Source organism: Kogia breviceps, chromosome 11, assembly GCF_026419965.1.
Source record: "Kogia breviceps isolate mKogBre1 chromosome 11, mKogBre1 haplotype 1, whole genome shotgun sequence".
NCBI lineage: Eukaryota > Metazoa > Chordata > Mammalia > Artiodactyla > Physeteridae > Kogia > Kogia breviceps.
The window spans coordinates 72,875,296-72,902,072 of NC_081320.1; the positions used below are offsets into that span (position 1 = coordinate 72,875,296).

General features: G+C 44.7%; 2 pseudogenes; one reads left to right on the forward strand and one right to left on the reverse strand.

Moving 5' to 3' along the window:
• The first annotated feature begins 7,345 nt into the window (after window positions 1-7,345).
• On the forward strand, window positions 7,346-12,438 carry LOC131765213 (lipid transferase CIDEC pseudogene; annotated as a pseudogene).
• Window positions 12,439-16,330: 3,892 nt separating this feature from the next.
• LOC131765214 (tyrosine--tRNA ligase, mitochondrial-like) lies at window positions 16,331-26,500 on the reverse strand (annotated as a pseudogene).
• Window positions 26,501-26,777: the final 277 nt, after the last annotated feature.

Here is a 26,777-nt window from a genome sequence, read left to right on the forward strand (position 1 = left end):
CATATACAAAACTAATTCAAGCTAAGTCAAAGACCTAAATATAAGAACTAAAACTATAAATCTTGTAGACAAAAACATAGGAGAAAAATCTTTGCAACCTTTGTTTAGGTAAAGATTTCTTAGTTATGACACCAAAAGCATGGTCTATAAAGAACAAACTCATAAATTGGACTTCATCAAATTAAAACCTCTGATCTTAGAGAGAGAATGAGAAGACAAGGAGAAAATATTTGTAATGTGTATATATGATAAAGGACTTGCATATGGAAAATATAAAGAACTCTCAAAAATCAACAATAAGAAAACAACCCTATTAAAACATTTCATCAAAGAAGATACATGAATGATCAATAAGCACATACAAAGATGCTTAACAGCATTAGTCAATAGGGTAATGGAAATCAAAACTGTAGTGAGATACCACTCCATACCTATTAGAATGGCTAAAATTAAGAAGTCTGACCATACTAAATGTTGGTGAGGTTTGTAGAGGAACTGGAGCTATCGTATATTTCTGGTGGGAATGTAAAATGGTACAACAGTTTGCAAAAATAATTTGGCAGTTTCCTAAAAGTTAAACCATGCACCTGTCATGTGATCCAGCCATTCACTCCTAGAGAAAAGAAAGTATATGTTCATACAGTGACTTGTACACAGATGTTCATAGCATCAATAGCTTTACTTATAAGAGCCCCAAATTGGAAACAGCCCCAGATGTCCATCCACAAGTGAATGAATAAACAAATGGTGGTATGTCCATATATAGTGTCAGTTCTGCCCTGCCACAAGACCAACCAGATTCAAGGGAAGGGTACACAGACTCCACCTCTCACTGGCAGTAGTGTCAAAGTCACAGTGTAAGAAGAGCATGTGGGATGAGAGATATTGTTGAACATGCCACAGTGTCCTTAGAAATACTAACCCTTTTTAAAGCCCTTCATCACGTATCAAACTCAGAACACAAAGAACCATTTGTCCCATAACGTAGTACAGTGCTCCTGTTTGTTGAGAGCCCATTCACTGGAACAGCTCTGCCTCTGGTTAATGAAAGCTCGTTTCTGAGAGGCAACAGGGTTTGTCCTATCATATACTCAGTGCTCTTCAAGAATTGTCTGAGCTCAAAGAAATGCAGTACAGGATTGTGGCTTAAGGGTCAGATGCGAAAATTGTAATTAGCTTAGGTCAACACTTATCGTGGCTGCTGTTTTCAGTGGAGTGTTTCTGGTTGCCAATCATGTCTGTGCATGGTGTGGCCAAACTTTTTGGCATTGTTCAGTTCTCCTCCAACCTCTAGACTTTTCTAGAAGATGCTCACACGCTTGAAATTAGACCCACGGGACTTCCCTGGTGGCCCAGTGGCTAAGACTCTGCCCTCCTAATGCAGGGGGCCTGGGTTCAATCCCTGGTCAGGGGAATAGATCCCACGTGCCACAACTAAGAGTTCGCATGCCACAACTAAAAAAAAAGATCCCACATGCTGCAATGAAGGTCCCACATGCTGCAACTAAGACCCAACACAACCAAATAAGTAAATAAATAAATAAACATTTAAAAAAAAGAAGAAATTGCACCCAGGCAGCTATTAAACTAGGCTCCTTAATTTGAAAAAAAAAATTTTGTGGTAACAAAATGGCCCCAGTTGATGAGGAAAAAAATCTCTTTTTACGGAACAATATCTCCCAATAATGTAGTAGGGTTGATAGCAAATCAACATTCTACAACACCCTTAAAGTCAGGCAACAATTATCAACGGTGTTGAAAGCATCAGGTTGATGGGAAACTTTTCATATAGAGCCAAAGTGATACCATACAGATTACTTCCCAGTTGCAGGGGAAAAAAATATAACTGTCCCATCACAGGATCACCTTCATCCAGTGGTTGATCTTAGCACCACTAACGGTAGGTTAACCAAATGTTACATGTTTTCTGATGGGCTACACAGATGAGGTAAACTCATCTGATGAGGTAAACTACCTATGATATATAGCCAAACTTGACTCTACCAAACTTTAATCTCCAGTTGATAAGCAATACAGAAAACAGGAGAAACTGATCAACACTGTAAAGAAGTATCCAGAAAAATCCAAAAGATGGCACAGACCATAACACATCTGGCTTGGTCTGTTTAATAAATCAGTGTTATGAAGAAAGAAACTGTTATTGTTTCAGAAGAGAAAATTATTATGATGCAATGTGTGGACTGTTTAAGCCAGATATATAGGATATTTTAGGGATGACTGAGGAAATCTGAATATGGATTGGTATTAGAAAAGATTAAATTTTATTTATATGGAACAGTAGTAATCATTAAATAAAAATCCAGGTTATAAAATAACATATATAATATGGTCTGACTTTAGTACAAAAAATACAGAAATATATAGTCGTCTCTTGGTATCCCAGAGGGATTGGTTCCAGGACCCCTTGTGGATACCAAAATACAAGGATGCTCAAGTCCCTCATACATAGTGATGTAGTGTTTGCATGTAACCTATGCACTTCCTTCTGTAGACTTTAAATTGTCTCCAGGGACTTCCCTGGTGGAACAGTGGTTAAGAATCCGCCTGCCAATGCAGGGGACACAGGTTCGAACCCTGGTCCGGGAAGATCCCACATGCCGCGGAGCAACTAAGCCCGTACGCCACAACTACCGACCCTGCACTCTAGAGCCCACGACCCACAACTACCGAGCCCACGTGCCACAACTACTGAAGCCCAAGCGCCTAGAGCCTGTGCTCCGCAGCAAAAGAAGCCACCGCAATGAGAAGCCAGTGCACCGCAACAAACAGTAGCCCCCACTTGCTGCAAGCCCACGCATAGCAGCGAAGACCCAATGCAGCCAAAAATAAATAAATATTTTAAAAATTGTCTCTAGATTACTTGTAATAGCCAATTCAGTGTAAATGCTATGTAAATAGTTGCAAATACAATGTAAATGCTATGTATTAATATATTGTTGCCAGAACAGCAAATTCAAGTTTTGCTTTTTGAAATTTTCTGCAATTTTTTTTCCCTAATATTTTCGATCTGCAGTTGGTTGAATCCATGAATGTGGAACCCAGGGATACAGAGGGCCAACTGTATATGCAAATTGATTGTCTAAACTGGAACACTTAGGAGACTAAAGGGGGCACTATTGATACTTATGCCGGGACAACAGATATAAATTGGTTCTTCCAGGTGAGCCGGGAGAATGGCCATCCTAGAAGCAGCTGTTCTCAAACCTGATCGTTCTGTAGAGTTGCCTGGGAGTGGGTGGGTGTTGGGTATGTAATATGAAGTTTCCGAGGCCCCATTCCCAGAGATTCTGACTCAATAGCTCCAGGGTGGCCCAGGAATTGGCCTTTTTCACAAGTGCCCAGGTGATTCTGATGCTGGGACTGGTGAGAGAATGGAGCTTGGCCTAAAGCAGTTTTTCTGCTGATGTCGACACTAAGCAGGGATTGGCTAATCTTTGTGGATATATTTAACTGAATTCTGCTTTTTTTTTCCTTCTTGAATTAATGACTCAGCAATCCATCTGTCGCCTATTGAAAGAGACAGGAAAGTAGAGTGGTTAAATGAATGGCCTCTGCAGTCTGATAGAACTGGTTTGAGCACCAGCTTTAGCACTTATTAGCTGTATGACACTGGGTATGTTTCTTAACATCTCTAGGTTTGTTTTCTTTTAGGTAAAATAGGAATATTGATAAAGTTATGAGAATTAAATGAGATAATACATTTAAAGCATATAGTAAGTCTCAATAAACAGTACTTACGACTGTTATTATGATCACTATTACTATTACTGAACAGGCAGGCATTGCACTGGGCTGACCCTGGAAGTGCGTGATGTGTGTCACTGTCTCTCAAATGTAGGGTGTCCCCTGGAAGACAAAATGAACTCCTCTTTCCTGACCCACACAGATGATTCATAAATGCTTGGTGAACAGCTTTACACTGCACATCTGTTCCCTGACAGCCTCTGAGAAGTCTGTGGAACAGTTTCCTGAGTCTTTGGCATGGGAGTCCTACACAGCACAGCTGCTTCAATATTGTGCTCTGAAATCTCTGTTCTGGTTATTGTGGAATAAAAAGCTGAGCACAGGGCTTCCCTGGTGGCGCAGTGGTTGAGAATCTGCCTGCCGATGAAGGGGACACAGGCTCGAGCCCTGGTCTGGGAGGATCCCACATGCCGCGGAGCAGCTAGGCCCGTGAGCCACAACTACTGAGCCTGCGCGTCTCCCCGCAACTAGAGAAAGCCCTCACACAGAAACGAAGACCCAACACAGCAAAAATAAATAAATTAATTAATAAACTCCTACCCCCAACATCAAAAAAAAAAAAAAAAAAAAAAAAAGCTGAGCACAGGAACTAGAGGGAAATTCCCCAGCCTTTTGAACTCAACTTGTCCTTTCTGGGTATGTCTTATTTCTTATCCAATGTAAGTCTAAGAAGGCAAGATTTTCATGGCAACATAATGATTGCTACCCAATAAGGGAAGATGATTTCCTTAAAGATTCCTGCTCTTTTCTTAGCAGTTGGAAACTTCTGTGCACAGCAGAGGCTGGGTACTGTTATTGTCCTTGCTGGGTTCATTCTTTCCATTCTGAGACAGGAAACAAAACATCCAGAGGAAACAATTGGTAGTTCTGTCCCTATTTGTACTTATTGGTGGGGGGGGGGGGATGGGGGACACTGGTTTTTTTGGGGGGGTTTGCTTTGTTTTCTTTGTCTTTTATTCTTCCATCCTGTAACATTATCACCTATATTTTTTGAAAAGTCAAGATGCATCCTTTGACACATGGCCTGATAAAATATTTGAAACTGGAGCTGTCTTGAAAACTCTGGGCCTTCTGGTTGCTGTGAGTACTTCCTCCTGGAGGGGTCTGGGCAGCTCTGCCCAGATCCACGTGAGGGATTAGAAAGGGTGCCCCGGGCTTCCCTGGTGGCACAGTGGTTAAGAATCCGCCAGCCAATGCAGGGGACACGAGTTCGAGCCCTGGTCCAGGAAGATCCCACATGCCACGGAGCAACTAAGCCCGTGCACCACAACTACCGAGCCTGCGCTCTAGAGCCCGCGAGCCACAACTACTGAAGCCCGCACTCCTAGAGCCCGTGCTCCGCAACAAGAGAAGCCACCGCAGTGAGAAGCCCACACACCACAACGAAGAGTAGTCCCTGCTCGCCGCAACTAGAGAAAAGCCCGCGCACAGCAACGAAGACCCAATGCAGCCAAAAATAAATTAAAAAAAAAAAAAAAAAAAGGGTGCCCCAGGTATGTCCTACTTTACTTCATATAGGCCCAGGGGCAGTTTTACCCCTAAGCTTTAAGAAATTAAGCTTCTGCACCCCTCACTTGCCAGGGCCTTGTTCTTTCTAAGGCACTGGGAGGAGACCTAGTGATGTGTTCCTATGTTTGTGTATAAATAGCAAAAATAAGATATTTTGTGTTGTTTTCTATTGAAGATGATCTCAAAAATTTTATAAGCTTTAGGCCCTACGAATCTGGATCCACTCCTGACAAGGATTTCCTTTCTGGCCACACCTTTACATAACCAGATGGTAAGCAGCTTCAATTGCAGGCCAGGATACGCTGGAATGCCAAGGATCGAGGGGGAATGCAAGAACAGAGGAGTGTTCATCACTCGATTAGCTACTGGAATGCAGAGAAAACTGCAGGCTGAAGCAAGAGCATACCTCCCGAGGAAAAAAAAGTTATAGACTCTGGTCTGGTGCAAAGGGTTCTTTCTTCAGAGGGATGGGTGGTTAAGTGGCACTAATCAGTTATTTGTTTAAAAGTCTTTGAGAAAAATTAGTGATCTACCTTTAAATCCTCCACATCTAAAAATACCATTGCCTGTGCGCTGTGCTTCAACTACCCCAAGCCCTGGAAGGGTTGTCTCCTGCAGTGGCTACTTCTAGCCCCAACTACTTTACTAAGTAGGTGACTTTGGCCAAATTATTAATCCCTCCAAGCCTCACTTTAAAATGGGGGTGTTGGATTTGGCAGCCTCATTCTGAAACTTGAATAATTTTATGGTATGCAAGTAGAAGTTAAATGTTTTCTATAGTGATACAAGGATATTTCCATGGGAAAATAGGAGGCACGTGTTGGGAGGGAGGTTGACATACGGAGAAAAAGTGTACCATATGGGATTAGGAAATTAAAAATTATCTCCTCCTGCTCAGTAAATGTGCCAGATATGAGCCTCTCATCCTAAGAACTGTTTTTCTTTTAGCAAATGAGAAGAAGACATTATGAGCATTTCCAAAATTAAAAAAATATTCATGTCACGTCAAATGTGAGATGGGTGTAGGCAGTGATGTGCCAGGTTCTAGGAAGGAAATTTGTATTTAAGATGTGCTCTGTGTTATTTGGGAGACTGCAACTAAAATAAGACTATCCCAGGGGAAACAATCATCAAACAAAGCTGATAAGACATAACCGTGAGCCAGAATTGATAATGGGCTGATTTAGTAAATCATGGTGGGGGTTGGACAGAGGAGGAAGAGAGAATTACTTTTATTTTTTTATCTTTCTGTAATTCCCTTTGTTTACATTGTTACAATCAGTGTGTATTATAATTTTTAAAAGTGCTTTTGTAAAACAAACAAACAAAAAGCATAACCTTTGTTTCCTCAGGCCTCACCAGTGTGTGGACATATGTTGGCTCATACGGTGCCATCTTTCACTCTGCAGGACCCCCAGCTCTGCACTAAAACTCACCGGGTGACTTCAGGGCCAGCCCTCTCCTATTTGGGAAGGGGCCTTAGCACAGCTCCGAGGCAGATGCCTGCCCTGAGGGGGCGCTGTCCATGCTCAGCCCTCTGCCAGAGCTTCAAGGTGGCACCCTGTTCCCTCGGATTCCCAAAATCCCAGCAGCGCCTTTGTTGGGGAAGGAGGAATGCCTTTCCTCCCCCTTCCCCATCACCCTTTGCTTGCGTGGCCACCATGGGGGCCCGCCTGGGCTCCTCAAGCACATCAGCCCTCCCAGGCTGGCCCCTCTCTTCAGAAATGCCTGGGCCCTCTGTGTGGGATCCGCGTCCGGGGGCAGGCCCACCCACCATGAATGCTAAGTTGTGTGTGGAAGGCAGAAATTCAGTGAAGGGAAAGCCCCAGGGTCCAGCCGGGGCTGGAAGGAGGGATGGAGATCGGGGACATCAAACTGTGAACCATAACGCCGGCCGGCCGTAGTGAGAGTGGAGCAAGAGTGAGAAAGGGAAAGGCAGCCGGCCCACCACTGTTGGCCCGTCTGGGGCGCGCTCTGCTTAAACACAAACAGTCTCTCTGAACATCTGTATCAGAGAAGACCACTCTGTGACCCTGATGGGTCGAGACAAAAACAGGACCCCTCTGGAATCATGTCTGACCATAATCAAGACCAAGAAATTGTCCAGACCACAAAAATGGCCACCAAACATTCCCCTATCCTGGGTAACATGACTGACTTTGTCTTCTTTAGCAGTTACAGCTGTGGGCTTGCCTTGCTCCTCCTGCCTTCTAGATTGGGAGTAAGGTACCAATCCTAGGATCATCCCTGCTTCCTGACAACATCCAATCCAGAGCAGAGGCCCACTTGCTTGAACCCTTCCCAGAATCACTGAACACAAGCCCAAACCCTATCCCAAGGCCTTTTTTTAACACTGTCTTACTGAGGGTATGCAGTGTTCTCAAAAGAAGTGCAATTGTCGCAGCTAGAGAAAATGAATGATGGGGGCATGCCAGGCAGCGTGTCCCATGAAGCAAGCCTTAGTGGGTTAGGGTGGAAGAAGAAATGATACAGTTAGGGACACTTCCAGAAAGGCAGCCAAACTCTGGGCTGGTGGGGACAGCAAGAGAAACAGTTTCCCTCAGAGTGCAGCAGTCAGCGGAGGGATGCCTACTTCTAACCCTTAACTCCATGGGCTATAACACCTTCCACTGGTGCATTGTTGCCAGGGCTTTACCGCCACACAGAGAAGGGCTGCTTCTAACACACAGAGAAGGATGCTGCTGAGCTCTGAAGGTCAGTTCTGGCTTTCTTCCACATTTTACTGTACGTGAGTGACCAAGGCAGGCCATTCCACTTTGGCCAGAGGGCAACTGACTCCAAGGAGGAGAAAATCGATGACAAACGTCAAAAGCTGCATTTTGTAACCACTCTTTTCTCACCAGCGCTACCTCTGGTAGTTCCTGGATTTTATAGTTGATAGTACCCCAGTAGACCTTCAAACTAGCACATCCCTCCCTCAGCAAGAAACTTTTGGATCTGGAGCATTTGTATTTAAAAACAAAACCCAGGGTGATTTTGAATGACATAAAAAAAGAATCCAACAGGTACCATGCTGCAGATGGTGTTCAAGAGAGGAAAGTCAAGTCAATAGCAAGTTACCCCTGTGATTGGAATCATCAAATTAACTAATGTTTATTGGGCACCTACTTTCTACGAGGCTGGCCACTGAGAAATTAAAAGATAACTGAGCTGATCTTTGTCATCTAGTGGGGAGGCTGAAAGTATATCAAAAAATCTAACGCAAAGGCATAGGAAATGTACCCAGATCACCATGGTAATGGGAAGAAGAGGATGATTACATCTACTGGAAGGATCAAGGTTGTAAAGTTTGGATTTTAAAATCAGAAAATGATCGTGAGGCATTCTTGATCTGGGCTTCAATTCACTGGCCAACAGCCATGGACATAATGGTCACCTCCTTGCCCCTCTCCTGAAGTGTGTGAGGGTCCTGGTCCCTAAAAGACATCCTCTCTGGCCCTCCATATCTCTGCCTTGCATGCTGGCAGCCTGATAGAAGGACAGACTCAGGAGAGCGTCAACTGCTGCTTAGCTCTCTTGATCCTTAAGGAGTCTCATCCCCAAGGTACAGAGGCCGTAGGAATTGGAAGCTGATCATTATAAGACTCTCAGAGACCGGAGAATAATGATCAGAAAAAGGGGTCACTAGTGTCAAAAGTGTAATTATGATAACTCATTCAGCTTGCTGAAAGAGGGTAGAGGAATTGGGAATTATGTCCCTACGCCTAGATAGTCTCCCTGTTTGATTTAACATGGTCACATTTTTTCCTGTTTTGAGAATGAGAGGAAGACAGATGCCTACTTTATAAATATAAAAACACACCACTAGAGGGAATTCCCTGGTGGTCCAGTGGTTAGGACTCCGCGGTTTCACCGCCGAGGGCCCAAGTTCGATCCCTGGGTGGGGAACTAAGATCCCAAGATCCCACAAGCCATGTGGCACGCCAAAAACAAAATAAAAACCCCCGCCCCCCGCCAGCACTAAGGTTTGTATAACACTGTTGATTCGGTGAGGGAATCCAATTAGCCGTTTAAACTACAAATTAAAGGGTGTGTGTGTGTGTGTGTGTGCGCGCGCGCGCGCGCCTGTGCGCGCCTTAAGTTAATAATTTAAAATGTTAAGACATTTCCAAGGTGCCTTGAGGGGAAAAATTTGGTTAAATTTTCAGTGTGAAAGTGACATTGGCATTGTGTAAAGAACACTTCAGGAGACAGTAGTTCCAATGGTCCCCACCCCGTGCCACCCAGAAGTATTGGGTGTATATCCTAAAATCTTCAAGTATCTGGAAAAGTGGTTTCCTTCTTAAAATGGATCGTATCCTGCTCTGAGTGCAGGAATCGGACTCATTAGGAGAAATCTTCCCCAACTGCGATAATTCAGCCTGGGGTGGGTCACCATGGATCACAGAGCAGTCTTTGGATTCTCACTGGGAGGGAGCCAGGGGCTGAAAGCAATGTTCCTTCCGTAGAGAGAACACATCTCTTGAGAAGTGGAAATACTTATCCAGCAAAGAAACTGCTGCTGATTCAATATTCAGTTCTAATTTCTGTGTCAAATGCTGGTGTGGAAAAGATTCTTGTGTTATGGGAAGTCTCTGGACTGATGACTACAACAGATTGTGCACAGAGACAATATTAAATCAATGTTGAGCTTATAAGTACTGTGAATAGTCAAGTATTTACAAATGAAGTGATATGAGATGAGATTTGGGATTTGCAACTTACTGGAGGAGGGGATGTGGGGTACAGATGAAACAGAACTGGCCATGTGTTGATAATTATTGAAACTAGGTGATAGGTCCATGGGGGTTCATTATACTATTTTCTCTACTGCTGTAAACATTTGAAATTTTCCATATAAAAAGTTAACAGGGCTTCCCTGGTGGCGCAGTGGTTGAGAGTCCGCCTGCCGATGCAGGGGATGTGGGTTCGTGCCCCGGTCCGGGAGGATCCCACATGCCGTGGAGCGGCTGGGCCCGTGAGCCATGGCCGCTGAGCCTGCGCGTCCGGAGCCTGTGCTCCGCAATAGGAGAGGCCACAACAGTGAAAGGCCCGCGTACCGCAAAAAAAAAAAAAAAAAAAGTTAACAAAAAACCCCGGAAGTATGACTTTGTCTTGTTTGAATGAAAAATGTTTTTAAAAATAGATAATTCGGGACTTCTCTGGTGGCTCAGTGGTCCGGGAAGATCCCACATGCCGCGGAGCAACTAAGTCCCTACGCCACAACTACTGAGCCTGTGCTCTAGAGCCTGTGAGCCACAACTACTGAACCCGTGCTCCTAGAGCCCGTGGTCTGCAACAAGAGAAGCCACCGCAGTGAGAAGCCCGCGCACTTCCACGAAGAGTAGCCCCGCTCACCGCAACTAGAGAAAAGCCCACACGCAACAACGAAGACCCAAAGCAGCCAAAAATAAATAAATAAATTTTAAAAATAATAAAAAATTTAAAAATAAAAATAAATAATTCATAGAAATTGCTTACTAAAATATATAGCTAACATTATCAGTGCTCACTGTGTGCTTGGCATATAACTTTATATTACGTACATATGTAATTATGTATTTTATGTAATGTATAGATATACATGTTATTTTAATTTGTATACATAATTTAATCTGTACATATATTAAATACACACACGTGTATGTAAGTGTATCAATTCGTTTAATTCCTGTCAACAACCCCATGAGGTAAGCTCTATGTACATTACCGGCATTTGCAGATGAGGCAATGAAGTGAAATGCAGGTTAAATAACGTGCCCAAGGTCGTTAAGCAGATTTGAACGCAGTCAAGACTCCAGAACTCACGCTCCTTCTTAAACAGCACCTCTGCTGTTGCCTGTATCCAAGCTGTTCTGTACATTTTCGCCAGCAACTCCCCGTAACAATTTATTTTTAATTTTTAAATTGATTTGGGAGTGGTGGATGGGCTGGAAATTTTTTTTACAAGGCTGTTCAGCAATTCTGCTGAAGCTGCCTGTGCCCCTTGGCCCCAGGCGCGGGTTTGGCGGGACCCAGCTCTCGGGGTGAGGTCGGGCGGGTTGGCCCAGGAGGCCAGTTACCCCGGGTCCTCGGTTGCCGGATCCGCCCCCGCAGCTGGAGCGGCGCGCGGGCCGCCGGGTGGCGCCACCTGGTGGCCGGAAGCCCGGCAGCGGCGCCTCCGAGGGGCGGGGCGCGCTGTCGTCCCGCGGGAAGAAGCGGAGGGGTGTGTGAGTCCTCGCAGTTACAAACCCGGGGCAGATGGGCCGCCCTTCAACTCCTGTCTGAGTGGAGCAGGCCTCCGGAGGGCGATCTGGGCCCGGCCAGGGAAACTGGGTGAGTCCTCCCTCCAAGCCGCCTGCTCAGCCCGAGTCAGGGCTCTCCTCAGAACCTGCTCCACCTTCAAGAAGTGGGAATTCATTTAAGAGGGGGTGGTTTTGCCTAAGTGCTCTGAAAATGAGCCCTTAAACATTTCCAAGCACTTAAAACTCATGTATTTTTGCATATAGGCACGTGCTCATTTCTTTGTATCCTCACCTCTTTCCAGAAAGGGTATTAAAGCTGGAATTATGTCCTACAATTTTTTCCCCTCACAACAGTCATTTAAGGCTTGTGAAGAGCGAGTGTGATGACCCCCAGAGCCCTGACCTATGGACTAAGCAATGCCGACCAGAGTGCGTGGAAGGGCATCTGGCTGCAGAATTGAGCACCTCCTTGACTGGCAGACCAGCCCTTCCCCTTGGCGCTGGAGGAAAATGACACAACCGGAGAGGCAGAAGAGTACTTTAGGGCCCTGGCAGAGGGCACAGTGCTCCAGAAGGTGCAGCCCCCATCAGAGCAGGGGCCTAGGTACCAATTCTCCCTCTTCCATTAGCCTGGCAAGAAGATCGGTGAGACCCGCGTAACTTTCTACCTGCACAAGGTGAATTCCCAGGATTTCATTGGCTACCTGAACCTGAAGGCAACCCTCTATGGCACATGCTCCCTTTCCTATGGTTTGCACTGCCTTGGGGCTAAGCACATCCTGAAGGAAACTCTTTCCTGGGTCCTCTTCAGCTTGCAGGCCACAGGCCACATGCTGCTTGGCACCTCCTGTTACATGAAGCAGGTCCTGGGTGCCACAGAGGGAAGGCAGCCCCTCCAAGGTGGCCCCTCATCCAGACCTGCCCAGAGATACTTCAGTGAAGGCCCAAGTGTATGGAGCCTTTCCTGGCCCAAGACTAGACTGACCATCTAGTTTACTTTGTGAATACTGTATTATTGTGCTTAAGGGCACCCCTCTTCATGAAAAGGCAGGGTCCTGTCTGAAGGGTGAAGTCATTTATTATGTCACTCTATTAAGGAGGAGGAACATTTCTCAAATATGATCCTGAGATCTGAGCAGGGCATACTTGGGTGGGCTGCAGAGCCAGTGATCTCACTTTGTATAGAGATAGAGGATGTCAAGATTGCCAATGAGGGGACTCATGGGGGCAGGGCTGGAGAATGGTGTAGAAATGAGAGACCCAAGAGGGATTAGTGAAGACTTGTTTCAGACCCCTTGGGCAAATGTGTAGGTTTCTCAGATACTGAGTGAATTGGGGTTTAGTGCTGTGAACTCTGGGGACGAATCAGCTCCGTTGGAACCAACCCCCATACTGGCAATGCCACTTGTTCTTAGCAGAGCCAAGAGAAAACCAACAGATGAGGGAAAGTGTGGTTCTACTCTTAGACTAGAGCTGGGACAGAAGGCTGTAGCCCCTGGGTACCAGTGCAGTACTGACTTGGTAACTGAAGTGAGAGCGAGGTTAGTGATGGAGTCGGGGCTCCTTAGATAATCATCCCTTCCTCTTTGACTTCTCCTTCTGATGCTAAACCTTGCAGGATCTAGGTTTAGTTTTATTTAGGAAAACATTTTTCCTGGTCATCCATGGTTCTGATATGAGCCAACAGGGAAACTGGTTAAGAAGGTAAATGCCAAGTTTGCTTGCATTAATAGCAAGCACAGCACCTGGGCCAAGGGATGTAACTATCTCACTGTAGTATACTTATTCTTTGCTGGTGGTCACCATTCCTCTTTTGGAAGGAGGTGGAGATGGCTGGGTCTTGGCCAGCCCTCACGGCTGGGTGAGCTTCAAGCACTCCTTTTCCCTCAAACTAAGGGAAAAAACCTCTTTGGCCCCCTTTATCTGACCTTTTTAGTTGGTTGATGAGAAGGAAGGCCTGGCAAAGCGACCACATTATTTCTCTTGGCCTAGAGTAGAGCTCTAGGCCAGCCACTCCCTGTCTCCTTTCCTGGCTTCACCTTGGTCCTGCTGGCAAGGGCAGGTTCCATCCCCATGCAAGGGGCAAGTCCTGGTCCTTTTGATTGGAGGCATGTGCTTCTGCAGAATGGAGACCCTGAAAAGGAGAGTGGAAGAGGTCAGAAGAATGCCCAACTCCATACCCTCAACCAGATTCCAGCTGCCTCCTCTCCTAGGGTGGACTAAGGGAGCCTCGACCTTCCCCTCGTGGCTAAAGTGTGTCACGACTCTGGTCAAACCACCTCTCTAAAAAGATATGTGTTCCATTAGCATACAGTTAACTAAAAGGTCATCCAGATGACAGGCCTGGCAACCAAGAAACAGTTGTAGTAACTAAGGATATTTGGTTTAGGATAAAGAAGGCATGCCAAGACCAGTCTCTCTTTTAAATATTCAGGAGGTTCGTGGAAGAGAAGATATTTTTTGGGGGGGATAGGATTAGAGGACAAAATTGGGACCGAGGAATAAGGTACTAGGAAGTGGATTTTTTTTTTTTTTTTTTTTTTTTTTTTTGCTTCAGTAGTAAAACTAGCCCCCATGGAGATATTCAAGGAGGTGTTTCTGACCACATGGTGGTGCCCTGGGAAGGAACATCCTGCTGGAAAGCCATCCATTCCTGCATCCCTTGTCTCAGGCTTTCTGGAACAGTCCTATTTTCAATATTCTGCCTGTGACGGTGACTAGAAACCATCACATGTCCCAGAAACTCCAGTATGCCCACATTCACTACATACCCCTTTGAAAGCCTCTTGATCTTGGAAACAGAATAAGGATGTTTTGGCAAATATATTCTGACTTGTGGTTCGTAAAATATGGGCAAGGTGCTAGGGTTTTATCCAACTCTGAAGGTCTGTAACCCCATGTTTATCAGACAAGATTAAGTAATCACTTTAGATTATCTAATGACATAGTGGCAGAATAGGAGCTAGAACCAAGGATCTGACTTCTCTTTGGATGTTATTTGAGGCTTTTACAAATTCTGGCTCAAGAGGGGCCCTCTGCCCATGATGAGATACAGGAATCATCAAGAGAATCATCAAGCTCTGCCTGGTCCATTCTGCAGGTCTTTACTCATCCTTCCCCCCTCCTCAACACATCTCCATAGTGATGGCTTTCATCTGTTAGTTCGGATGCCTGTGGCACAGTATGAGACCAGACAGAGTTCACTTATGGGCTGAGCAGGTGTTTTTCCACAGGTGAACTCTCAGCTGTATGTATATCCATCTACCCTTGGCAAGGACGAGCCCTGGTGCAATCCAGTGTCCCTAAGCTAGTGGTGTATTTGGAGAGTCTGCTATTGCCTTGGAGGCTGTTAAGTCCTTGAGGGCAAGGCACATGGAATCATTACTCTGAATCTTCAGGCAGCTAATAAGGTGTTACAGCCTGCAGGCATTGGATAGATATTTGGTGTTTGCTTCTCTTCTCCCGCATGAAATCTCAAGATTCCGTCATCTGGGGAGTCAGTTCCACCTGGTCGCTCCTCTTCCAAGCTCAGCTTCCGGGAAATAAGGAGTGTGTCTTCCCACATACGGCTCTGTTTTCAACTTAATGTGTTTATGTGAGTACCTAGAAACCATGGTGACAGGCGCCATAGAAATAGAGAGAAAGAGCAGGGAGGTGGAATACAGAAAGGGAGGACCCCAAACACCAGGGGGCTGGAAGAAGTGTCTTTGTGACACCAGTGTTTCTTTTAAGCTGGCACGAGTATTTATCATGTCTTTGTGCACAGCCTCTCCCCCAGGAACGTAAATGCTATCCACGTCCTTATGCATTTACATCCTCCTGGTCTCCAGAGGAGGAGAGATGCTGCATTCAGTGTATAAGGATACACATCAACATCACTACTTCATTTTTTTTTAACATCTTTATTGGAGTATAATTGCTTTACAATGGTGTGTTAGTTTCTGCTTTACAACAAAGTGAATCAGTTATACATATACATATGTTCCCATATCACTACTTCTTCTCTTCGTGTCACTTGTCACTTTTCAGTGCACGTTCACGCACATTACTTCCCTCATTGGATCCTACCTCAGGGCAGATAGTATTCACTCCTATTTTTCTGATGAATTTGATGTTCAGACTAACTTGTCCAAAGTCACATGGCAGGTCAGGGGTCAGAGCTAACCTTCAGCTCTGCTCCCTTGAGCGGGCTTCCCTCTGCTAAGATTGGGCTGTGCAACGATGGAAATTCAAAGCAGGTGGGACCGATGGCTAGTGCATCTTGGCCGGTGTCATTCAGGTTAGAATGTGCTGTGTGGGGTGATCTGAGTCATGGAGTGACAGCTGGCGCTTCTGCAAGAAGCCCACAGAAAATGGTGATTGGCTGCAGGAGAAATTTTGCTAATTTTATGTCCCAAGATGAAGGAAAAGGTAAACCATAAATGGACCCTGTTTTCAAGGCTGATGGCTCCTTGCCAGCACAAGTGAACTTCAGTGCTCTCAGCTTGATCTGCCTGTGCTGGTCCTGAGAAGGGCCACACAGCTGTCTCTATCCCTCCTCAAAGCAGACTGAGCCAAATGTGACAGGAAATAAGAGTCCTGGGCGTGGTTGGGCATGTTCCAACTTCATATCTATGTCCCCCTTCACGCACGTCTGATGTAGCTGAACGGTGCTGCTTACAAGTCCTGCAAATTCTTGTTCTCGTGTTACCGAGCAGGACCCTATGAGGCCTTCCTGAGACACTTCTCCCCTGTTCCCCATCTGCCTATTATTTGATTTGTATAAGTGAAGTAGGTTCGTATGTCTTGAGAATGAATTGTGGATAAGATTGAACCACCAGAAGGATTTTTCATCATTGCTGAAGCCATTTTATAATGTAGAAATTTCTTTTTCCTATTTTAAGTAACCAAAGTCCATTCTTTTTTTTTTTTTTTGCAGTATGCGGGCCTCTCACTGTTGTGGCCTCTCCCGTTGCAGAGCACAGGCTCCAGATGCGCAGGCTCAGCGGCCATGGCTCACGGGCCTAGCCGCTCCGCGGCACGTGGGATCTTCCCGGACCAGGACATGAACCCGTGTCCCCTGCATCGGCTGGCAGACTCTCAACCACTGTGCCACCAGGGAAGCCCAACGTCCATTCTTAAGAATACGTTGTCCAACAACTAAAACAGTCTCAGAATTTGTTACTTGTCTGTGATTTATACTGATTCCGCCTTCTGTTATCATCCGATACCCTCGGGGTCCATTTGAAATGGCATTTGCTTTGCAGCAGGTATCTAGGATGCTTGTTCCAGGGTCAAGAACTAATTCAGAAGATGAAGCTTCTTTTAAAAACTCTAAAAGCGTTTGATCAGACGTGACCTCTAGTGCATTTATGCTACTATGATAAAGGGCTTGTGTACACCTTTTAGCAGACTCCAGTCCTTCTCGTCTGTGAACAAGCTTTGTTACTTCTGCAGCAAGTCATTTCTGACCACCCCGCTTTTCTGGCTATCTGACATGAAGCTACATTATGTGGTCAATCTCTGGAAGGGGCAGAAAAGTGAAGAGCTTCAGGGACCTTTCTACCAAATCATCTTGCTGCCTCACAAAGAATTGATACAATTCAAATGGAGATATCTTATCTGTTTAGCCAAACAGCATTGCCAGCGGACTTTCCCAATTTTGCTCCAGTTGTAATTAGAGGAACAGATTCTAAATATGTCTTCTCCAGTGAACTTATGGATGAACTCATATCCGGACATGACATTGCCCAGCTGATCAGATCCACCTAGTTGGACCTGGCATCCATAAGGCTAGAACAGGTAGTAGCAATCATAGGCCTGGAGCACCTGGTATTAAAAACTTGGCCAAACTCATGCCTTCCAGGCTCTTGAGCTGAGTCTGCATGCTCAGTGGGCTCCGCCGCGTGCCCCTGCGGAAGTGGCCACCCACTGCAGCTAGGAAGTGCACCAGGTGATACTTCTGGGACCACGCCGAGGTGTCCAGCAAGGTGAAGCTGCCCTGGGTCCGCCCGTTAGTGAAGAGCTGCTGGTGATCAGCCGCCAGGGCCTTGAGCCCTTGCTGCAGGGCGGGAGCATTGATTTGCAGGTGCTCTGCGTCCAGTGCCTCGCGCTCCTTGGAACCACCGCTCGGGTCTCCCAGGCGCGCCGCGCGCGGCCCCTCCCACCAGCGCGATCGTGCTGTGGCCTGCTCGCTGGGAGTGAGACAGGCCCAGCAGCGCCAGCAGATTCCCCACATGAAGGGAGCCGGCCGTGGGGTCGAAGCCGCGTGTAGATGATCTGGGGCAAGTTGCCCGCCGCGCCGCGGTGGAAGAGCTCTGGGAGCTCTGTCTTCATCCCCCTCCGGGGAGAAGAATTCCTTGAACAGACCCCGAGCCTTCTGCACCACCAGAAACCCCTGAGCGCCCGTGTGGGCCTCACGCAGCCCCAGGGGGCCGGACTCATGACCCTCCTCAGGTACCAAACCACCGACCCTGGGAAATGCACAGCCACATGGGCGCCGCCATCTTGGCGAAGCCCCAGGCTAAGAGGAAGAGGATGATGAGGATGGAGATGAACACGATGAAGATGAAGGTGGTCCGCCTGAAGGCTATGAGGAGGAGGAGGAGGAGGAGGAAACGGTGCTGGTCTGGTTTGGTCTTGTCTGATCTGTGAGACGTCTCTGGTGAGTGGCAGAACCGCGAGCGTGAAGACACCAGGGTGTACTTCCCTCCTGGGATGGCTTGATCGAGATTTTCCTTTTTTGGGAGGGGGGGCGGGGGGAAAGGTGTAAGACGTGGTCACCTGGTTTTGAGCGGAGTGCCGCTTTAATTGGGTTTTCCCCTCTGAGCTGAGGCCTCCTTCCGCCGTCCGGCACCGCCTGAGTGGTGCTGGGAAAGTCCGGTAAGACTGAGGCTGGTCTGGACCCCCATTTGGACAGTAGGTAGGAAAGTTTCCATTCTCATGCTAGGGAACTGCGACCCTGACAGGCCACCGAGCTCTGGTTTATCTAGTTCTGGTCTGTTTCCGGTAATACCGGCCCTGTGAAAGAACAATGGGGAAACTGAAAGCCTGCATGATACTTTTAAAAAAACAAGAGTTTCCGAGTATGGCTAATGTGGAACAAAGTTCACTGGCCCGACTGCCCAGCTGGAGTAAACTTTGAAAGTTGGAATTTAGTGACAGTATAATTTCGGGAGGCTTGAATATCCCGGCAGAGAAATGTCCAAGTCTTACCTACCTCAATTTGAGTGGAAACAAAATCAAAGATCTTGGTATAGTAGAACCTATGCAAAGTGTTAAAAATTTGAAAAGTCTTGACTTGTTTAACTGTGAGATCACAAGCCAGGAAGATTATAGAGAAATTATTTTTGAACTGCTGCAGCAAATCACATGCTTAGATGGATTTGACCAGGAGGACAGGGGGAATCGGTCCCAGGAAGACCCCATAGGGTTCTGCTGGGTTACAGACTCAGTCTTAAATCTGAAACGATCAAAGGTGACTGGAAAGCTATATAGAATATGGCAAAGAAGTGATTAAGGGACCCACTATTTAGGAAAAGAGGGATGAGCCAATTTGGACTAGTTGGAAAGTAATTATAGGACCAAGAATCATTTTTTAATCTCCCAACTAGTTGACATTATTCAATAAAATCTTTAGAATTATTTTTGCACTTGGCTTATCTCTCTTTTTCAAAATTGTGGGAAAAAAGCCATAAGATTTATTATCTTAAACATTTCTAAGTGTACAGGGTTAAGTATATTCACACTGTTGAGCAACCTCCAGAACTTTTTAATCTTGCAAAACTGAAACTCTGTGCCCATTGAGCAACTTCCCATTTCCTGCTGCCTCCAGCCCCTAGTTACTATCGATGTACTTTCTGTTTCTATGAATTTGACTTCTCTAGATATCTCATAGAAGTGGGATCATACAGGATTTGACTTTTTGTGACTGGTTTATGTCACTTAGCATAATGTTCTCCAGGTTCCTTTGTGTTGTAGCATGTGTCAGAATTTCCTTCTTTTTTGAGACTAAATAATATTCCATTGTATGTGTACATGCATTTTAATGATATCTGTTGATGGATACTTGGGTTGCTTCCACTTCTTGACTATTGTGAATAGTGCTATTATGAACATGAGTATGCAAATATCTCTTCAAGATCCTGCTTTGGATTCTTTTAGATATACACCCAGAGGTGGGATTGCTGGCTTGTCTTTGTCTATTTGGGCTGTTGTAACAGAATACCATGTACTGGGTGGCTTATAGACAGCAGAAATTTATTTCTCATGGTTCTGGAGGCTGGAAAGTTTAAGATCAGGGCATAATTAGTTGCCTGGTGAGATTTGCTTCCTGGTTCATAGACGACTGTCTTTTTACTGTGTCCTCAGATGGTGGAATGGATGAGGGAGCTCTGTGGGGTCTTTTTTATAAGGGCACTAATCCCAAAATAAGGGCTCTGACCTCATGACCTAATCACCTCACCTCCCAGAGGCCCCAGCTCCAAATGCCATCACAATGAGGGTTAGGATTTCAACATAAGAATATTAGGGGGAAACAAACATTCAGTCCCTTACAAGGGTCATATGGAAATTATATTTTTAATTTTTTGAGGAATCTCCATACTGTTTTCCACAGTGGCTGCACTATTTTACTTTCCTACCAGCAGGGCACAAGGGTTCCTATTTTTCACATCCTGGCCAACAGTTGTTATTTTCTGGTTTTTTTGGTAGTGCCACCCTGATGGATGTAAGGTATTATCTCATGGTGGTTCTGACTTGCATTTACCTAATGGATGGTGATGGTGAGCATTTTTTCATATGCTTGTTGGTCATTTGTATGTCTTCTTTGGAGAAATGTCTAGTCAAATCCTTTGCCCACTTTAAAATTGGGTTGTTGTTGTTGTTATAGTTGTTATTGAGTTGTAGAAATTCTTTATATATTCTGGATAGTAACCACTTACCAGGTATACGATTTGCAAATATTTCCTTCCATTCCATCGGTTGCCTTTTCACTGTTGATTGTGTCTTTTGATGAGGCTCATTTCTTTCACCAGTCTAAAGTTTTTGGAGGGCACAGTTATATATGAGGGGCATCTTCAGTAAATGATTGTGGAGCGAAGCAAGGAACATACACTGAGGGGAATTAGACAACATGCTTTTAATGAGATGGGATTTAAGTTTTGATGGGCAAGGCAGGCTCTGAGTGGAAATGCAGATGGCATTTGTGTGTGGCCCCCTCTTTCATCTGTTCCTCTCTGCTCAGGCATGAGGCTCTCTATCAGCAAGGTGATACTGAAACCCGGTTCGGTTTGACAAATGGTGTGGCAGGCACTGTGCTAGGGGTTACAAAGGAGGGCAAGGAAGGCAAAGCTCTACCCTTACCAGGTGCCATCCTGCAGGGAGATAAACAAGATGGGAACTTCAGTGTAATGTGAGGAGGATGCCCTCAGGTAGTGGTTACTCACTGTTGGAAAAGAGCAAAGAAGGGCACCTAAACTGGACCAAGGGATGACGGAAACCTTCCTGGAGGAGGTAGTCCTGAGGTTGTTTGGCACCTGGCCTGGTCTGCCCTCAATAAAGGGCGGCCTTGAGCTCCTCCACTCCTCAGAACCCGGGGGCGGGGGGTCACCATCCAGAATCAGCCGGAAGAGGGCGCACCACTGCAGGAGCAGAGCTGCAGGGAGAATGTCAGGATCTACTGTATTGTGTTATATTTCCCCACTAACAAGCTCTCTATTTAAAGGTGCAAAAAAAATTCTAGACAGTTTATTGAGGAATTTCAATAAACTTTATTTCCTTTGGAAAACTAAAAGGAGCAATATATATGACTGATGAATTTATTTCAAAAATTAAGTGCTTAAGGGAATTCCCTGGCAGTCCAGTGGTTAGGACTCCACTGCTGAGGACCTGGGTTCGATCCCTGGTTGGGGAATTGAAATCCCACAAGCCACACAGCATGGCCCCCAAAATAATAATAATTTAAATAATGCTTAAAAAAAAGATTTATTGTATTTCCTAACATATTATGCTTCTTAGGTGCCAGTTACAGCTCTAAGCACTTTACATGTCTTTAACTTACATGTATTTACTCACAACAGCCCTGTGAGGTAGGTATTATTATTACTCCCCTATGAAGACAGGGAAACTGAGGCGCAGGGAGGCTAAGTAACTGGCCCAAGGCCCCCAAATTAGGAAGCAGCAGAGCTGAAATTTGAACCTGCAGCCTGGCTCTAGAACCTGTGCTCTTGGCATTGGATGCTTAGATTTAAAAATTTTTTTTTAATTTTAATTTAAAAAAATTGAAGTACAGTTGATTTGCAATGTTATGTTAGTTTCAGATGTTCAGCATAGTGAGTCAGTATTTTCATAGATTATATACCATTAAAAGTTATTATAAGATAATGGCTATAATTCCCTATGCTATGTAATATATCCTTGCTGCTTATCTATTTTCTACATAGTAGTTTGTATCTTTTAATCCTGTAGCCCTAATCTGTTCTTTCCCCCTTCCTTCTCTCCTTTGGTAACCACTAGTTTGTTTTCTGTATCTGTGAGTCTGTTTCTGTTTTGCATATGCATTCATTTGCATTATTTTTTAGGTTCCACATATAAGTGGTATCATATAGTATTTGTCTTTGTCTGACTTATTTCACTAAGCATAATATTCCCTAGGTCCATCCATGTTGCTGCAAATGGCAGAATTTCATTCTTTTTTTATGACTAATATTCCATTGTATATATATACCACATCTTCTTTATCCATCATCTGTTGATGGGCACTTGGGTTGCTTCCATATTTTGGCTATTGTCAGTAGAGCTGCTCTGAACATTGGGGTGCTTGTATCTTTTTGATGGGTGGTTTGATTTTTACCTGCCAAAAAAGTTTTTCCACTTCAGCCAACTTGATCCAATAGAATATGTGTTATAAGGTCATTCCTTTTAAGACTCCATTTCCTCACTTGCACCTTCTGAAAAATTCACTGTTGACTTAGTTGCTTGATGTAGGACTTGGTGTCACAGAGCCCTGGCACATCACCCAGGGGCTCCTGAAGTCACCTCTTAGCTCTGTTGTTCAGGTGCCTGGGAACCTTATTTAAAGCCACACTTTAAAAAGGCTCAGAATAGGGCTTCCCTGGTGGCGCAGTGGTTGAGAATCTGCCTGCCAGTGCAGGGGACACGGGTTCGATTCCTGGTCCGGGAAGATCCCACATGCCACGGAGCAACTAAGTCCGTGTGCAACAACTACTGAGCCTGCGCTCTAGAGCCCACGAGCCATAATTACGGAAGCCCGTGTGCCTAGAGACCGTGCTCTGCAACAAGAGAAGCCACTGCAATGAGAAGCCTGCACACCGCAACGAAGAGTAGCCTCCGCTCGCCACAACTAGAGAAAAGCCCACATGCAGCAATGAAGACCCAACACACTGAAAATAAATAATTAATTAAAAGGCTCAGAATAAATTAAAACAAACAAACAAAAAAGGGACTTCCCTGGTGGTGCAGTGGTTAAGAATCCACCTGCCAGTGCAGGGGACATGGGTTCAATCCCTGGTCCGGGAAGATCCCACGTGCCGCGGGGCAACTAAGCCTGTACGCCACAACTACTGAGCCCGCGTACCACAACCACTGACGCTTGCACATCCTAGAGTCCATGCTCCACAACAAGGGAAGGCACCACAGTGAGAAGCCTGCAAACCACAACAAAGAGTAGCCCCCTCTCTTCTCATCTAGAGAAAGCTGGTAGGCAGCAATGAAGACCCAATGCAGCCCAAAATAAATAAAAAACAAAAAGACATAGACATAAGGGAAAAAACTCTAATGAGAAAGGATCTTAAAAAGTAACCACAATACCATTATTACACTCAATAAAATTGAAAAAAATTCCTTAATGTCATCTAATATTAGAGTCTAATTTTCTCCGATTATTTCTATTTTCTGTGATTATTTCAAAACTTTCTTTTCACAGGTATATTTGGTTTTAGGTCCCTTAAGTCTTTTCTTTCTTTCTTTCTTTCTTTTTTTAAAGATTTTTTTTTTTTGATGTGGATCATTTTTTAAGTCTTTATTGAATTTGTTACAACATTGCTTCTGGGTTTTGGGTTTTTTTGGCCACAAGGCATGTGGGATCTTAGCTCCCTGACCAGGGATTGAACCTGCACCACCTGCATTGGAAGGCAAAGTCTTAACCACTGAACTGCCAGGGAAGTCCCTCTTAAGTCTTTTCTGATCATAAAAGAATGTCTTCCTTTTAGTTTATATACATTTTATTTGTTAGCAAAACTGGGTCATTTGTCCTGTGGAATAACTAGGAAGACTGAGAAAATAGGTTTAAGATGTCTTTGCGACCCTCTTTGTCCCTAGGCGCTATCCCACTAGGTGTGTTCAGTCAAAATATCGTGTTTTAAAATCACTTGAAATACTTCTTCTCTATGTGATTATGAAATCAATATGATACACTGTTAGTTTCATTTGTTCCAGTTTGTTTTTGATTGATGGGGGTTGCCTTTTCTAAATATGATTTTGTTTAGTAATACTGCAAGATATCTACATGGCTGAAAGTAAAAATTATAAAAAAAGATATAAACAGAGAAGTATAACTTCCATGTCTACTGTCTTCCCCTTTCAACCGTCAGTCTCTTCCTTGCTTTAGAGATGTATTTTTTATTAGTTTGGCTTTATCCCGCCATTTTTGTTTATGTGTGTGAACTTGTATTCCTCCTCACTTTCTAATATGATGCGTACTCTTCTGACCTTGTATTTCTGGAGGCCATCCTTATTCTGTTTGACAGTGGCATAACACTCCATTGTGTGTGCATTCCAGAATTTGTCCAACCAGTCCCATACGGGTGGACATTTGAGTTGTACTCAAGCTTTGCTATTGTGGATTGTGCTGCAGAGAATAAACCTGAGCGTATGTCATTTCACAATTTTGGTAGTTATATTTGGGGTAGACTCCCGGGAACTGTGATTGCTGGGTCAAAGGGAAAAGGCACGTGCAGTGTTGCTAGATGTGACAAAATCCTCCAAAGAGATTGGTACATTTTGAATTCCCATCTGCAATGTAGCAGAGTAACTGTTTTCCTAGAACCTCACCAACAGAGTGTGTTGTCAAACTTTTGGGTTTTTGCTTATCTGAAAGGTAAGAAATGGTATAGTTTAAATTTGCAGTTCTCTTGTTATGAGCAATGGGGAAGTATTTTCATTGATTTCGTTTGCTTTTCTTTTTCTGTGAAATGCCTATTCATATCTCATTTAAAAAATCAAGTTATTGGGCTTTTTCTTCAGAGTCTTTAATTGTTAAGGATATTAGCCTTTTGTCTATGATATATTGATAATTTGCAATAATTTCTCCCAGGTTTTCATTTGCCTTTTATTTTTACTTAGGAGTTTAAAAAATGCCATGGAGCCAAATTTATTAATCTTTTCTCTTATTACTTCTGAATTTCACCTCTCTTAAGTTATAAAATATTTCACCCAATTTTTTTCTATTATTTGTATGGTTTCATTTTTACATTTAGAGCTTTGACCCATTTAGAATTATTCTGGTGTTTAGTGTGAGAAATGGATCCAATTTTATCTTTTTCCCTATGGGTGTCCAATTGCATGGTATGTGAATTATATCTCAATAGAGCTATTATATATAATATATATATAACCACTGTTTAAGTGATAGAATATATTGTTCCAAACGTATATGTGTGTATATATATATATATATATACATATATACACATATATATATACATATATACACATATATATGTGTATATATATGTATATATATGTATATATATATATGTAGTGGTTGATTCTGGATGGTAGGATTGTAAATATTCTCTATTTTCTATTTTTTCTCTGCATGAATAGATAGGCCCTATTCTATTCTCCTGTATTTGCAAGAACGTCTTTCTATGTTAAACACCTCAGAAGGCTGGGATATTTATTTCTGAGAGGATATAACGCAGGCCCAATAAAAATTTTTTTGGGAAGAAGTTTGTCGACACTTAGTTCATACTTAGGCAGCCAAACAAGTATTTGCATGTCTCCTGTGCACTCTGAACCACACTATGTGCTGGAGAAAATTTTAGAAAAAGCATAATCATCTAGACAGACATATCTAAAAGTCAAGTCAGTGCACCTTGATGGGAGTAGGGGCCATGGAAAAAGTTGAATAAGTGGTATAGACAGAGGATGAAGAATTCACAGGAGGGAGAGCTCTCCATAGGCAGAGGTGGCCCTGGAGGCTTCAAGGAGGAAGTGTCTTCCAGTTAGTTTTAAAAAATATAAATTTATTTATTTATTTATTTTATTTTTGGCTGTGTTGGGTCTTTGTTGCTGTGCGCGGGCTTTCTCTAGCTGCGGTGAGCCGGGGCTACTCTTCGTTGTGGTGCGTGGGCTTCTCACTGTGGTGGCTTCTCTTGTTGTGGAGCACGGGCTCTAGGCGTGCAGGCTTCAGTAGCTGTGGCACGTGGGCTCAGTAGTTGTGGCTTGCAGGCTCTAGAGCGCAGGCTCAGTAGTTGTGGCGCACAGGCTTAGTTGCTCTGCGGCATGTGGGAGCTTCCCAGACCAGGGCTTGAACCCATGTCCCCTGCACTGGCAGGCGGATTCTTAACCACTGTGCCACTAGGGAAGTCCCTCCAGTTAGTTCTTGAAGGATGAATAGGATTTAGATTGACAGGGAGGAAACAGACACATGGAGGCAAGGACCAAACTGTGAGCAGAGGTGAATGGGGGCTCTTAAGGGCATTCGGGGGACCAGAAAGGCAGGGCTGGTCAGAGGGTCTGGCTTGAACATCTGACACTGTGCACTGTGACTGGGGGCACAGCTCTCTGCTCCTGACACAAGGTGAGCTGTCTTCAGTCTCTGAGAAGGACTGGAGCCTCTCAGAGGATCCAGTTACTCACAGAACCCCTCCGCCAGGAGCTTGTTTCTGGTGGTGAGCTGCTTGCAGGTGCTGAAGCTTGCAGATGTCCACGGGCAAAGGGACTGTCAAGGTTTGCATTTGATTTTGCTCCTCCTTATTCCATTCTTGGGTGGCACCCATGGTGTGTGGACCGTTGGGTCTGCACCAGGACCCAGCCAACCCTCCACGGATGGGCACACGACAGCTGCGTGGCAGGGCCTTGTAGAGGGCAACCACCCAGGCTCAGATCGGCTTCTGCTTAGAAGGACTCTGGGCACAAATCTTCCTCCTCCTCCTCCAAGTGTCAGAATAAGCAATGGCATTTATGTTGGGGATGCAGTCAGGGAGGAGGCGCAGGCAAGTCTAACAGCCTAAAACAGCCGCCTCACCACCTGTCCTGCATCACAGCCTCATTCCT